The 15,557-nt window shown below is 39.2% G+C and overlaps 1 long non-coding RNA gene across 5 annotated transcripts in view; it reads left to right on the top strand.

Moving 5' to 3' along the window:
* The window catches only part of LOC111192533 (uncharacterized), a 167,269-nt gene extending 152,599 nt beyond the window's left edge, over positions 1-14,670 (top strand). For all 5 annotated transcript variants that reach the window (XR_007424727.1, XR_007424728.1, XR_007424726.1 and 2 more), the window contains one exon: positions 14,549-14,670. This is a non-coding gene — a long non-coding RNA (uncharacterized LOC111192533). The remainder of the gene's footprint in view (positions 1-14,548) is intronic.
* The last annotated feature ends 887 nt before the right edge of the window (positions 14,671-15,557 follow it).

Raw genomic sequence — 15,557 nt, 5'->3', positions numbered from 1 at the left:
CCTTATTTGACAAAAATGAAATTTAATACCATTTAAGACTTTTTAAGGACCCGCGGCCACCCTGCTACATGTGCAGGACTGGAACACAGCTGTGCGTTTAGGAATTACGGCTAGAGAAGCCCTCACCTGTAGCCTCCCGAAATAGATGCAACATGCGAAACCAGCCGTGTTGTGTAGGCTACGTCTACAACATATTACCGATATAACCCTTGAACAATGTTCAACAACTTGTTCACAAATATAAAAAAACATCATTTCAGCGCCACATACCTCGGATTCAGTTGTCCAGTTTGACAGCCGGTGTCCTGTCGAGATGATCAAATTCCAGTGTCAGAAACGAGAGAGGGCGGGGCAACGCTGATCAAGCGCGGGAAAAACGCCGGGCTCCGAATTTTCACGAAGGGTGGCGGGGAAGAACGAAGGCGTGGCGGACCGCCGCACTGAAATGAACGTGGCGGAAACCCTGAATGTTTCAGTACCACAGTTTCAAGTTTTAAACTTTCAAAAATATTTTAAACATGCTCTAGCTATGACTTAAACACCAGTCAGCTTACAGTAGCAGTAATGCTATCTTCTTTACTGCCTAATACTTTACACTGCTTTCTATAATGATAGGAATACTCGGAACATTTTTCATTTATTTTTAATAGAAGTTTTTATCTTTTAGCTTCATTCACAAGCTCCCTCTAGTGTGGTCATTTTCTGATGTAACAGGGGAAACAAAAAGTGGTCGGACTCTGTGTTCAGAAAATGTGTTTTGGACCCACGGTTTACATTACCACATTGGCTGCAGGCAGCTCCTGCTCTAGACTCTGACTGGATCAGATATTATACATGCTAAAGGTTTGCAGAGTAGTGTAGAGTGATCGTGGAATAAAAAAATGTTACCAGGCAGTAGTGTGAGCAAGGCATTGCAATTGTAAGTTATTTTTTGCATGGATCACCAGCATCACCCTCAGAGGCCATCTAAAACGAGCTACCAGTTAAAGCTGGTCTTGAGCTGGATGTTTTAGTAGGGCAGTTAGTTAATACTTATAACAAAACATAATAAAATCAAATTAACATGATTGATTACTATGTCTGTATGCAATCAATCAGCCAAGACATGTTTGGATCTGGCTGCTTCTTTACTCCTCTTTAGGAGATGCTATGCCTATGTTGCTAACAAATTTCTTAGCCATTTTGATAAAACACATCTAGTTTAGAACATGGTGGAAGTTACTTTAGACTACAAGCACTAAAATACACTCTTACACTAAACCAAATATAAGAGTAGACGTTTTGAGTAACTGTTTCACATTTGACAGATACAGTAACAAATGCAGTGACAACCTGCATTTATTTACCCGCTTATCAACAAGGTAAAAGCTCTGTTAAGAATTCTGCAGACTGAAGAACCACTCGTAAGTTTGAATTGTCCTTAAACAGCTCCATACCTGGCACATGGGAATGGATTACAGGCATTAGTGTGAACGTATGAGGAGCGGCTGCAGTGTGGCTTTGGGTTGGTGGGTGAGGGGACTGCACAACCCCTTAAACATCTCCATTAATCACATCATTACAAAGCCTCTCTTGCTTCGAGAGCACAGTTTCAGCCCTCTATCTTCTTTATCGCATTAACGCTTAATTAAGAATTATGTCAGAGCATCTTGGCTTTAATTATCTGAATGCCCGCTCCATTTATACTGGGACTTAGCCGGATGGTGAACTAACCATGAGTGCATTCAAGTACGGCCGTGCACTAGCCAGGAACTTAAAGCACTACTTCAATAAAAAATCTGATTATCTGACAATAATTGTAGTTAATCAGCCAAGTACTGGAAAATAAACCCTTCACCTGGACAATAAACTTTAATTTACCGATCAACTATGCCCATTTCCACAATCATGCAGCACCTAATTCTATGGATAAGGTACACTACATGCATTTACTGCAGATGATACCAATGCACCATTTCCTTCTTGTTTTCATTTTTCCTCAGTTATGTTACACCAAATACATTACACCATTTTTCATGCTTACACCACTCCCACTTTTTCAGGGTGCTTTCACAACCAAAAAGGCATGTGTGAAAGGTGCCACGAAAACCACAGCCCAGACCAAAAGACCAAAATTAGCTCTGACAAATAATATGGACTTGGTCTGAATCTACCGTGTCCAGATTGTTTGCAGTGTGTATTTGTTGAGAAAGTTGAGGCAGACTATATTCATTTATGCATTTATTCAACAACAGAAGAAGAAAAAGAACTGGTGTTGTGCCGATGTTCAGTTCCTCTTGGTGTGCAGAATTGCTCACGCTCATAACTATTGTATCTACTGTAACTGTAGATTATTAGCACAACACCTTTATCAAACCAAACAACATTTAGTGTTAAGAGATGCAGCCCATGTAACAAAAAGGTTTTATCCAGTCAATAAAATTCCAGTGTGAATGATTACACTACACCTATTTCCGTTACATCTACAAAAATCTACACCCCTGTTAAATGTCTTGCGGTCTCACTTTGTTAGAGGGCATTGCTGCAGAGTTTGGTTTGTTAATATTATTTCCCACTTTTATATCAGGTCTTAGAAATAAATAGTTATCAGTTCTCATCTGTGGAGGGAAGGAAACAGACAGAGGTGTGGCAGATTGTGAGAAAGACCTGTAAATGTAGGTGACATAAGGAGAGAGCTGGGGTGAGGAAGTCTTCAAGCCTGTGTGTGTGAGTGTGTGTGATATTTTTGTAAGGAAAGTGCAAAAAATGCAGTCTATTCATGAGCCAGCTAATCAAATTAGTCCTGTCACACTCCCCGTCACGCAGAAGAAATATGTTTGCTTGTTTTAATTTCTTTTGCATGTAATGTTGACCCTGAGGGTTGCAAATATTTCCCATTGTCTCTCACCCTCCCTCCCTCTCTCTCTCTCTCTCTCTCTCTCCCTCTCTCCTTCCCTCTCTTGATTTCTCTCTCTCTCTCTCAACACGCTGATTAAATTCAATTTTATTCAAATGAAATCCCCCTCACCATGTCAGCATGGGAGTGTTAAGACACACACACACACAGGCACAGATAATTAAGCAGAGGATGTGTTTCCTCTCCTCTCTCACTTTTTTAATTACAACTCTTTTGAGTGCGAGGAAGAGAGAGAAAGGCAGTAAAAGATGGAGACTTCCTCTGAGGGAGGAAAGAGGAGTGAGTGTAGCTGATAGTCACACACCAGCATAATAAGTGTGGATATGATGATTATGATTATGATGCAGCCCACAGATAGCAGTGATTAGATGAAGCAGGGTATTTATCAACACGTCAGGAGCAGTGGACTACAGCCCAACAGCACTACAGCCCTAAGAACAGTACAGCTAACTGTTAGCATTGCAGACAGACAGACAGACAGACAGGCTCACTTATTCATGAACCTATTGGCAACATTCCCAGTGCCACATGTAGACTGTAGGGATATAAAGGCCCTTAAGCATTGAGCTGTGGAGCAATGAAACTATGTTGGAATTAGATGGGTTTGTGATCAACCAGTTTTTCTACACGTTACAATTAAGTTCCTAGTGCGATCTGTTAAGTTTTCTGGATGTTTTTAGAACATTTTTATTTAACATTATCTAGTAACATTGCTGCAATGTTAGTTTTTATCAGTGTTTCAACTTTTTATTTTGGGGATGTAACTTTTATAATTTCTGTAATGTTAGTATTCATCTTGCTGGGAACATAATGTGAGAAATGTTCTAATACATTGTGATTATTATTACATCACGTTTTCAAAAATGTTCCTGGAACGTTATTTCTGTAATGCTACAGGTTAACTAGGGATGTCCCGATTACTTTTTTTTGCCTCCAAGTCCCTACCTGATACTTTTGCAATGCTGTAAAAAAATACATCTACATTGTCCCTTTTTTAAATAAATCTTCAATTATTATTTAAACAATAGTATCTAAACTTTTTTTTTTTTAATAAATACATACTCAATAGAAATATAAAGTTTCCATTTAAATATGCATATTTTCTTAAATAAACAAACTAAAAAAACTATATAAAATCAAATATCGGACAGAAGTGCCTCATCACATTTCTCTCAGCACACTGAGGCAACTTAGTATAAAAAAACTGTTAACTTGCATTTCACAAAAAAAATGTAGTTTAAATAAGTTTAAACTGTATAGTTTGAAATGTGAGGTGATACGTATTTTTTGTGAATCTATTAAAATAATAATGCCCATGTAGATTAATTTTACAGCTCTAATATTTGTTACTATGTACTGACTTACCAGGGGGAACTAAATACTATCTAATTATTCCACCCAATTCTGATCTTTGAAAATTACATAGTCAGCCCCGATTTCTGATCACATGACTAACGCTGAACTCTGTCCATATAGGCAACATTGACTTGTAAATGATTAACTAACAGTCTGTTCGTCATTCGTTTGATACAATGTTATTTTTATATTGATATGAACAGTATAAATGTTACCACCTGTGACGATATTGAAATATAATATCACAGTGGGGTCTGTCCTTCACTGTCTCTGATTGGTTTAGACCACAGTATGGGTCTAATGTGTTTCTAAACCACAGGGACACTTTTCCTGTTGCACCATTGAGAAATTACATTGACCTCTAGAGCCATGCTGCCACCTAAAGCAACACATCAGTAAGCGTATAATCAAAGCAAAAATCCCAGACATTTTACACAGTTTAGAAATACCAACAAGATGCCCCTTTTTTTCGCATCCCGAAGAGACAAAGAGGCTGTATGGTCTCTCTTATAGTTTAACATTATCAAAGAAGCTTTAATAAGAGCATGGAAATGCATGTAAGTGGCATTCATCTGAAAAACAAATCCATTTTCTGGCCTCTACCAGCAGAGTGCAAAATAGACAAGAAGAGAATACCAACATGAAAGAAAAACACAGCAGAAGCAGAGTTTAGCCAAGGCTAAAGGCTAATTGCCTATGAAATGAGATTTTAAGCAGCAGAATTAGCGGAGGTCAGAGCGCACAGAGGCAGCGGGGCAGAGGAGAGCGAGCCACAGAGGAAATTACGTTTTTAAACGTTGATCTGAGACCAGTTTCGCCATTTCTAATAACAACCAGAGTTAGCTTATTCAGAAGGAAGCTTGCCCTGGACGTGTGAAAAGGGCAACATTTTACTAAGCGAAGGCGAAGAAGCACATGTTTAGCCTGCAGCTAAACCATGCACACATTTGTAGCTGCTAATGATTCTTTATATTGTGTGTTGCAGCATGATGTGTCAAAGATACTGAATTTCTCCACTGGGCTTTACAGCCTGGTCATGCTGACTCTGTACTGTTTTGAATTAGTTTAGCATGGTTGTTAGCCTCTAGCCATTTTTGTGCTTGTTTATTTTTTTTTTATAAGTGTTTTACAATAAGCTGTCCAACGTGTCAACTGTTGCTTCTTTAGCGTTTCTTATAAACTCAGTAGGCTTTATCAGAGAGAGATTGAGTCCAGTATTGGACTACAAACCATTTGAATAGTATAAGTTGTGAGGAGTGAGGTTGAACACCTACCAGCTTCTATATGATATTGTACTAGTCCTGAGAGTACATCATAGAAAGCAACACCACCCATAGGAGACAGCAAAATTAGTGGTGATAGTGTAAATGGTGGCATCTGGCTAAAATTGTCCATGCAAACAGACAAGCACAAGGATGGCCCCACATGCATATCCCACAGGCGCGCGCGTGTGTGTGTGTGTGTGCCTCAGCAGACGCTGACGAATCCCTCTCAGTGATAGGTTAAACACAGTGCTGCGTCTCTGAGACTAATGGCACTTTTAAGAGTCATTTGTTTGTCTTTCCTGATGGTATAAAGATGCTCTTCATTAATAAAGCATGCACTCACAAACATCACTCTCCATTAAGGTTGGAGGACCACTTCTCGGCCAGACTGAGGTACACGATGCAGACTGAGATAATAGACTTAAAGCTGAGTACTTGATACCAGACGTCTCACCCTTCCCGCCTAGAAACAGGCCATACATTTCTGTTGGTTTTTGCTGTTTTGGACCAAGAGTATAAATTTTGAACAACAGGAGAGATGCACTTGCAGAGCTAATCAGATTTTCTCCAATATGTTACAGTAACCTTAGTTGTTATTACAAATTGAGATTAGATTCAGTTTAATCTGGATTAAACTCTTGTTCCCATAAAGGATTGCTTTAGTGTTTTCTAGAACTATACAAGTGGGTTGTTTTTTCTAGCATTTGTAGTCTTAACGGCTACTAGAATTTTAAATTGAACTCTGTAAATCCTCCTTATCTGTCAATCTGCATTTCCAATGACTTTTAAGAAACGCTTCATACTCTGTTAACCTAAAGTTTGTAGAATATTTTTCTCTTTTTTCCCCCAAAATGCAACACAAAATGTTCCTTCTGAGAACCAGACAGTTTCTCTGCTATGCAGTGCACTTCATAGGTTGTGAAATATCAGCATCTCCACCTGAACAGACCATGAACTGTCTGAAGTTGTTTAAATTCTGTTGGGTAGATTTCCATTTCCATTCTCCATTCTATTTCTCTGTATCTGAGAAAATGCCCCAGTAAACCAGTTATATAGTTCTGTATATTTCTTTTTAACAATCATTTAGTATTTGTTAGTATTAAGTATTGCTTTTAAGTATTATACTATGCAGGGACTATGATGTCCATGATGTTGAGATGGTGCCAATAGTGTCTTCTCAGTAAGAGTAAACTGTGAAGGTTGCTGGTGAAAGTGTTTTATTGTGGAGATTAAACTTTAGGAGTGATTCTGCACACAGCTCACAGCTGGTTTGGAGACACAGTTCAACAGTAATGATAATTAAAATCTCATTTCACAGTTGATTCAGCCCTTCTGCCTTTTTTACAGTGCAAACAACTGCAAAATTCCAGAAAAGTTTGACATGAAGTTTGATGCACTTTTTTGTCTTTCAAATTTACTGATTTTGGAGACTACTGAACTGTGAACTGAGTTTCCTTCTTGATTGTTGGATTATCTAGAGCTTAAATGTTTCCTGAAGCAGTTTTAAATTGAAGAACCCCTAATGGTTCCTCAATTAATTTATATTTTAGATGTAAGCTCCTCATATGTCTAAAACAGCTCTGTTCTTATACTTTCTGCATATGGAAGATGATTAAATTCTCTTTCAGTCTAAAACAGTCCCTTTTTCAGCTCAAAACACTCTCGCTTCCTTCACTAATGCATTTTGTATTTTTCAGTTCTAGACGAGCTGGCAGCAGCCCAGAGCTGTGGTCAAGGAACACACTTGCGACTTGAATAATAATAACGTGCGACCGCTTCCAGTTCAGCAGAGGTTTATGTCCATGCAGCCTTTCCCTGCCACAAGGTTTTTGGTGTGCAGAGCTCCAAACCTCGCTGGTCATTTGGGCTGTAATTGAGGGCGCAGTTCTGACATAATGCAGCACTGCCACAGCGACGGGGTCATTAGTGTCACTGTGGAACTTGGTGCTAGAAACGACACGTTTCAGCCGGTGACTTCAAAACAACTTTCAGCAGTGTGGGCCGACAACGGCATCAAAAATCGGCGGAGAGGAATTCAGCTCACGTCCCCTCGGCTCTCCTCTCTCAGCTCACAATAAGACAGATGGGGAGAAAGACAGAGGGTGGCACAGCCTAACACTTTGCTTTACTTCTCTTCTTCCTTTCTTTATCTCTTTTATAGCATTACGAGTGTAATTTTCTGTCCTTAAGACAATCTTATTCTGTTGTGATTCTTTTGTGACTTAGAACCTAGAACCTAAACCTTCTGGTGTTGGTCGGTTTTGAGCTTAAGATCATTGTCCTCTGGAAAGCTTTATTTTCTCAGCAGACCTTAGAGCCAAGGTTGACTTTTAGGACATGCTAAGTGGCAGTTAATAGCAGTATGTAAATTGATTTCAAAGTGTTACCTTGGGGACATGTTGGGTATAGATAAAAAATGTAAATAATTAATGAAAAAAAAAAAATCACATCTACTGATATCCAGAAAAGCAACAAGGTGGCCTATATAAAATGTGGTGTTTGCTGGGGGTCAGAAGTTAAATGCAAAGTTAAATGCTGTATGTAGTATAACACTGCCTTTCAGCCAAGACTGAAGCATGATTGTGGCAACATTGGAGTCTGTTTTAATGTCTCAGCAGGGCTGAGTGATACTGAAATCAAAAAAAGATGGTCACTGTAGGGTCCCGCCCATTACTGTCTCTAATTGGTTTGGACCATTATATGGGCCTTATATGTGTCTTAAATCACAGAGATGGCTGCATAAAATACACATTAGATTAAATGACGACACTTACTCACTTTAACCAGCATAAAAACATCAATATTTTATTAAAAAACAGCGATTAATTCAGCTTGGAAAGATAGTTAGCATCACCATGAACATCTGCAGGTTGTTAGCCTAGCTAGCATTAAGCAGCTAGCTGCATCCCAGCGTATTTTTTTCCCCCTCCAGCAGCTTTTCGCACTGATGCAACCTCAGATATTTATTAGTCTGCACCATTAAGAAATTAGGTTTAACGTGCAATAAAAAAGGTTGTACTCTAGAGCCCTGATTTTAGTGCAGTGGTCCAGCATCACCTGCATATTCTGCTGCTCTGCTGTAGTGGCCTAGTGCTTGTAAAGGTCAACCAAATAAGAATACCCCAGCTGACCACCAACGTCAATAGACTTTAATTTCAGGTTTAATGTTGGTCATAACATCAGATTACAAAAAGTTGAATTAGTTGAATCAGCACCTTCAGATCTGATTTGTCCAACCACAGTTTTCCTTTCCTGCTGTTTGGGGCAGTTTGACCCAGTGCAGGCTGATTCATAACGCAGCTCTGACTGCATGAAAGCCTGGAGCTCCACAATATTGTCCTCGTCACTCAGCCCTGCTCTGGCTTAAAAAACTCCTGCCTTTATGTCTTTCTTTTGCTGTTGATTTAGCTCAGGAGGGATCTATAAAGCCTGTTGTGAGTCAAGCGTTTGTCTTGTAGATGAAAAAATATCTACAATTTTCAGTATTTTAAAAAGTTTGTGGACACCTGCTTCTCCGAAGTTTCTTCTGTAATCAAGGATATTTATTAATTAAAGATATCAGCCTAAAAAAGTTATTACATATTAAACAGAGCTGCTGTATAGGTTTAGTGCCAGTGTGAGAGGGAGCTTACGAGGAAATCCAACAAATGTCAGGTTTAGGTCATTTTCACACTTTACTCATATAAATTCAATAAAACAATGCATTCAGCATCGCTTGTGACGCTTGCCATCTGTTTACTACCTCTTCACACACTGGCTGTTTTTCAGCTGATAAGATAAAAAAAATGTACAGGGTTAGACCAGTAGTGTTAGTTGAGATAACTTAACCATAGCTTTTATTTCTTTGTCAAAAGTCTGACTGCCATTATCTGTGTAAATGTAAGTCATATTGGACTTGAGTACTTGAGTTGAGGCAAATTTTTAACTAAAATTGCATGGCTGAAATAAACGTATGACTAAAATTGCAGTTTATGTAAGATTCTGAAAATGTTGAGGTAAATTCATGACAAGAATTATACGTTTAAGGTCAAGAAAATGATTTAAAATTGCACTGCTAAGGTAAATTAATAATAAAAATTGCACTGCTTAAAAAAATAATGATTACAATAGCACTGTTGATATTTTTATAAATGTATTACATGGCTCTCAAGTTTTGGTGTCAGTAAGTATATTGTTATAGTGTAAGGTCAAAATGACTAGATAAGCTTAGAGACAGGTCAAATGATAGATAACATTATTAGCTGAATACTCTATTCCCCAACATCAGCTCTCTTATTATTTTTATGATACAAGTACTAATTTATGACATGAAATAAAAAAATCTGTGCGTGAGAGATAAAATGTGTGGTGTGTGAGCGCATAGCACTGCTGAGGTAGTAAGATACGATTATATGTTGTAGTTATAGTTTTCCTTTAAAAAGGAAGACAGTGTATATTCACTTTATTTAATGTGAAGCAAAACAAATGATCTGCCTTCAGAAAAAAATCTTTTTGTTTGGTGTCAGCCAAAATCTGTCTGAATTTGCTGCAATAAAAAAGACGTCTAAAAAAGACATCACACTTTGTGTGTTTGATACTACAGTAGTTTAATGATTAATTTTGACTTTTTCTTACCACTTTAGTGCATGTTGGACATTAGGCATTCTGACTTTAGTCTCATGTGTGGCTGAAGTGCTCCTCCTTTTGATTTGATTGAACACTAAAGGTAAAAGAATTTGTGGCACGTTATTTCCATAAAGAGCTTTAAAAAGGTACTCTTAAAAAGATACTCATAAGTTTATCAGCTTTTACAGAGAGCTCCTGAGGGAGGGAGCCTGAAAACGCTGTGGATGAAGTGAGATTTAAAGCTACATGCTCTACAGGTGCTGGTTAACGAATTAGAATAATTTGAAATAGTGCAATCATGAAATTCTTTGAATGCATTTTTTGTGCAGAAAGCAAATCAGGTGTTCACCGCACCTGTCCTACTCGTTAGACTAATCACAGAACTCGTTACCTGGAAAAAAAATTTGCTCAGCTGAGCTTTCCAAAAGGCCCATTTAGGCCATTTAACTGTGACACTGTTGTTTTATTGAATTAGAATAATGGAGAAACCGTTTCATTGAATTAGAATAAATGCTCGAATTTTTGTTTTCTGTGAAGAGTGTTCACTGTGCAGTATAAAGTCAGGGTTGAGTAGAATTTCTAAGTTGTAAAATCAATCATGGGTAAGCAGCGCGACCTCTCAACCGGAATAGTGGCTCAAATTCAAGCCCTTCGCCAACAAGGCTTGATCCAAACTAAAATTGCTGAGCAGCTCGGCATCAGCCAGTCTTCCGTCTGCAAAGCTCTCAAGAAAAACTGCAGCAAGCGCACCAACTGTTCCGGCGTCTGAAAAACTTCTGCTCGCGACAACAAGCAGCTGAGAAAGATCGCAGTCAGCAACCGGTTCAAGTCCACTTCCGAGCTCACCGACTTGTGGAACAAGCAGACCGGCGCTGACGTCTCCAGATCAACCACTTACCGTCGTCTGCGCGAACTCGGCTTCAAATCTCGCGTTCCAGCAGTAAAACCGATGCTGAACAAGAAACAAATGGAGAAACGGCTGAAGTGGGCCAAAGAACACGGCGAGTGGACTGCTGAAGACTGGCAGAAAGTGGTCTTCAGTGACGAATCACGCTTCTGCATCTCCTTCGGTGACCAAGGTCCTCGTGTCTGGCGTCGTGGTGGCGAAACCTACAACCACGAGTGCGTGAAAAGATCCGTCAAGTTTCCCCAGAGCGTTATGGTCTGGGGATGCATGTCCGCTCGAGGTGTAGGGAAACTCTGCTTCCTCAAGAAGACTGTCAATGCTGCCGTATATCAAGATGTTCTGGAAACGTTCCTGATTCCGACTGTTGAGGAACAGTTCGGCGAAGAAGACTTCATATTTCAACAGGATCTTGCACCGGCTCATGCGGCAAAGTCGACCAAAGATTGGTTCACTAAAAAACAGCTTGAAGTTTTGGCATGGCCGGCCAACTTGCCTGACCTCAATGTCATTGAAAACCTTTGGGCCATCGTCAAGCGGAAAATTCGCGACAGAAAGCCTACTACGCTGGACCAACTGAAGCAGAACATCGCCACTGCCTGGGAAGCTGTGAGTGCGGAAACTTGCGACAAGCTGGTCAAATCGATGCTGCGGAGACTTCAGGCAGTCATACAAGCCAAGGGGGCAGCCACAAAATACTGAGAAAGTGATGATTGTAATTATAATAAAAATTATTCTAATTCAATGAAACGGTTTCTCCATTATTCTAATTCAATAAAACAACAGTGTCACAGTTAAATGGCCTAAACGGGCCTTTTGGAAAGCTCAGCTGAGCAAATTTTTTTTCCAGGTAACGAGTTCTGTGATTAGTCTAACGAGTAGGACAGGTGCGGTGAACACCTGATTTGCTTTCTGCACAAAAAATGCATTCAAAGAATTTCATGATTGCACTATTTCAAATTATTCTAATTCGTTGACCAGCACCTGTACATGTGCTCTAGGTTTAACGCAACAAAAAGAAAAAAAACACATCAACGTAAATCTGCTGTGAGGAGGATGATGCCCATCCTCACAGTAAAGCCTTCTTATGTGAAGCTCAACTAAGCCAAATCCTACAGGATGCTTCTGCTACATAACTCCCGCTTCTATATATTCTACATGCAAATACAACTATAATGGAGCTATAATGGGCAGAGAATCTTAATTAGATTTGGTATCTGTTTGGTGGTTGTTTGGGTGCTGCTAGATGGTTGCTTTGCTATCTGATGTGGTTTCCATAGTATTGATAGTGTGAACAGAGGGTAGGTAAAGGTTTTCTTTTGTAGACTTTTGATTCTGTTTTTGTTTTTACTTTTTTAAGTACAAATAAAAAGTGGGTGTGGCTTAAAACAAAAATGAGCAATGGCAGAAATATATTTTAGACAGCCAAGCACCTTGTCAATCTAGTATTCAATAATCGTGATTATTGGCTCACTGGTGCAGATTGGTTTGGTAAACAGTGGTATTGAAGAAATTTGATCAATACCAGGAAAAAAAATCTAAGCAATACCCAGCCTTACCATACACTCTGCACACACACACACACAGGCTTTCTGCTGTCAGTTGCACGCCAAGTCTGGCTGGGCTAATGAAGGAATGCACATATGCACAGCAGTTAATGAACACAGGTGTCACCTCACATCATTTGAAATACTTCCATACACACACCCTGCTGAGACCCCACACCTCTTCATCTGTCCCTCTCCCACAAACACACACACACTCCAGAACGTGCTTTAGCTAAGTCTTGGATGATTAGTCAGGTCTAGTCAATCACTGACATCATTAAAGTGCTTAACCCATCAGACCCTCTGGGGCAGTTTCCCAGACAAGGATTGAGCCTAATCTTACCACACAGCATTTTAACCCCTGCCCAGAACACTGACCCTTAATGTCTATTAATGTTTCCCACTTCAGTTCTTCACTCTGAAAAATACTATTACTGTCATGAATTAATAAGCCCCAATATAGAACCCAGTGTGACTTGGAAAAGAACCAGATTAGTGCTGTATTTTGTTTTGCTAATTAATGAACTTAGGGTTGAAGGGGTTAATAATGAACTGGATAATCAGGAAACTTCTATATAAAGACAGTAGTCCAGTATAGATCCTATAAAGAACCTTTTCACCAGAGGCAATGATCCTAAATAGATTCTTTATTGAACCCCTTACTAAAGGCGATGGTCCTATACAGAACCCTTGAACATTTTTTAAAAATTGTTTATAGTGATTAAGCCTTTCATGTCTGTGTCAGAATTGTCCACCTACTTTTGGCCAAACAAAGTTGGGAAAGTTTTGGATTCCTTGATTTTGCGATGTCACAAAACCCTTTATATTTACCTATAGATGTCTATTCAGCCTACAGCAGTATAGCTGCACTTCCACACTACTGCTGCTGCAGCCCTGCCTGCTTTCAAAATAAAGTACAGCACAGATGTGCCAATCAGAGTAGAGGTCATTTACATGAATCATTTTGAAATAAACAGTCTGTGCAGTTCAACAGGTTTAAACAGGTTGGAAAACAAAAAATTATACCTTCAGGAGAGAACTAGGAAGATCTCTAATCTGATTAAAACGTCTAGTCTCTGAAGATCTCCAAATGTCCCATATAAACAGTGGTTTTAAAAGTTGTCAGTTGTGTAAATTGGCTTAAAATAGTAGAGGTGTGGTGCTATAAAACTAGTACTGAAGTAAGTGTGTGTGTGTGTGTGTAAAGCATAAAAACCTTCACGTACCACCATCACAGTTCCACTTCACATTTTAATAGAATTTATCCGATAGTTTCTGTATGGATTAACATTTACAGACACCAGAAATGGGGGTCTTTTCTTTGTTTTCAGAGTTGATTTGCCCTTTCGAGAGGTTACAAAGTTATTGCAAAATGGTGTGAAACCTCAAGGAGTGAGAGCGAGAGACATAGGGAGAGAGAGAGAGAGAGAGAGCGCGAGAGACATAGAGAGAGAGAGAGAGAGCGAGAAAGCACAAGAAAGAGAGAACATGAGAGTATGAGTTTTCAAACATTTCAGGGAACTGCCTTCTAATGTCGGCAAAGCAGTCAATGGCATCAAGTGAGCAAATAGCGGGTTTGATTATAAGACGCAAGAGGGAGAGAAAGAGAGAGAGGGAGAGTCACATCAAAGAAGGAAAAAAAGGAGAAGGTTTCTGTGGAGGGATCAAAAGAAGGAACAAAGTCCCCTCAGAGTCTTACTGTCAGCAAGAGTGCAGACGTGCAAAAGTGAGAGAATAAAGCTAGAGAAAAGATGTAAAATTAAGAGAGCAAGAGAGGTAGAAAAGAAAAGTAGGACGAGAGAATGAAGAACAGAGAGGTCAGGTGAAGAAAAGGACCAAGGGGTGAAGGTAATAAAAAAAGAGGGGAAGAGAGAGAGAGATGGAGAATCTGAGCTGCTTGCGAAAGCTGACTGGTGAACTCTACTCTAACACTGAGTGTTTGTTTATAAATGATTTTATTTCTGTTTTTGTGCAGGAACAGGGTTTGAGTCACTGTTTGTAACGGAGTGTGAGAGAGAAGCGAGAGGATGAGACTCAGGGCCAAGAGGAGGACAAAAGATTGACACTCAAGACACTCAATTGTCCGACACTCCACAAGTGAGTAGAACCACCCCCCCCACCCCCAGAGAGAGAGAGAAAGGAGTGCGTGACTCTAAAGTGTTATTTATATGCTCTGATATTTTAAAACTATATTTTGGTCTAATGTTAACAGATCTATATACATATGATTTGTTGTTTAATGACACTTTAGGAATACTGTAACTACTGCGGGTTATGCCAATAAATTATGAAAATCTGACAAAGGGAATAAAAAAAGAAAGCCAATGTAGGAAAAAAGAAAATCAGAAAGAGAAAAAAAATTATATTTCAAAAGAAAAATGCTAAACAAAAAAATAAGTGCTGCAAAAATTATAAAAGAGAAAGAAAGTAATAAAGAAAAGTGACATTAAAAAGAAAACCAAGACTATAAGAAAGCTTATTAATGCTTAAATGTTAAACATAGACAGAGCCTTCTGCCTGTAATCTGCGTTTATTTCGTCCATATTTGTGCACATTCTCTGAAAGATTGTGTCTCAAATGCACTTTAATACTCAGGTTAAACCTGAGTATATTTACCTCTGAAAACATGGACTGTTAACATTGTTACTGCTACATCAAATTTAACGGATGTGCTCATTATTGTATTTAAAAGTATTTAAACGGAAAAGAGATAGAGTGTGCGAGGAGATACGTAGGGTGCGAGGAGGTTTCCAGACTTTCTTCAGGTGTTGTTGAGTTTTAGAGACAAAGACGACCAACAACAGCGCGACAAAAACAGGAAATCAAAGCTGTGTGAGATGAACAGGGCTGGTATGTACACCGCTGTGCACGCGCTTGTGTTTTACATGTGATGTGAACAGCTGCCTCTCAGTAGTCTAGGACGTCTGTAGCACCTTGAGAAGGCCGATCACTTGACCACATTTAACGCTAATCGTGCACAGGTT

This window comes from Astyanax mexicanus, chromosome 16 (genome assembly GCF_023375975.1).
Source record: "Astyanax mexicanus isolate ESR-SI-001 chromosome 16, AstMex3_surface, whole genome shotgun sequence".
Taxonomy (NCBI): domain Eukaryota; kingdom Metazoa; phylum Chordata; class Actinopteri; order Characiformes; family Acestrorhamphidae; genus Astyanax; species Astyanax mexicanus.
The sequence above is the reverse complement of the archived record's forward strand: the minus strand, read 5'-3'. Positions and strand labels throughout refer to the sequence as shown.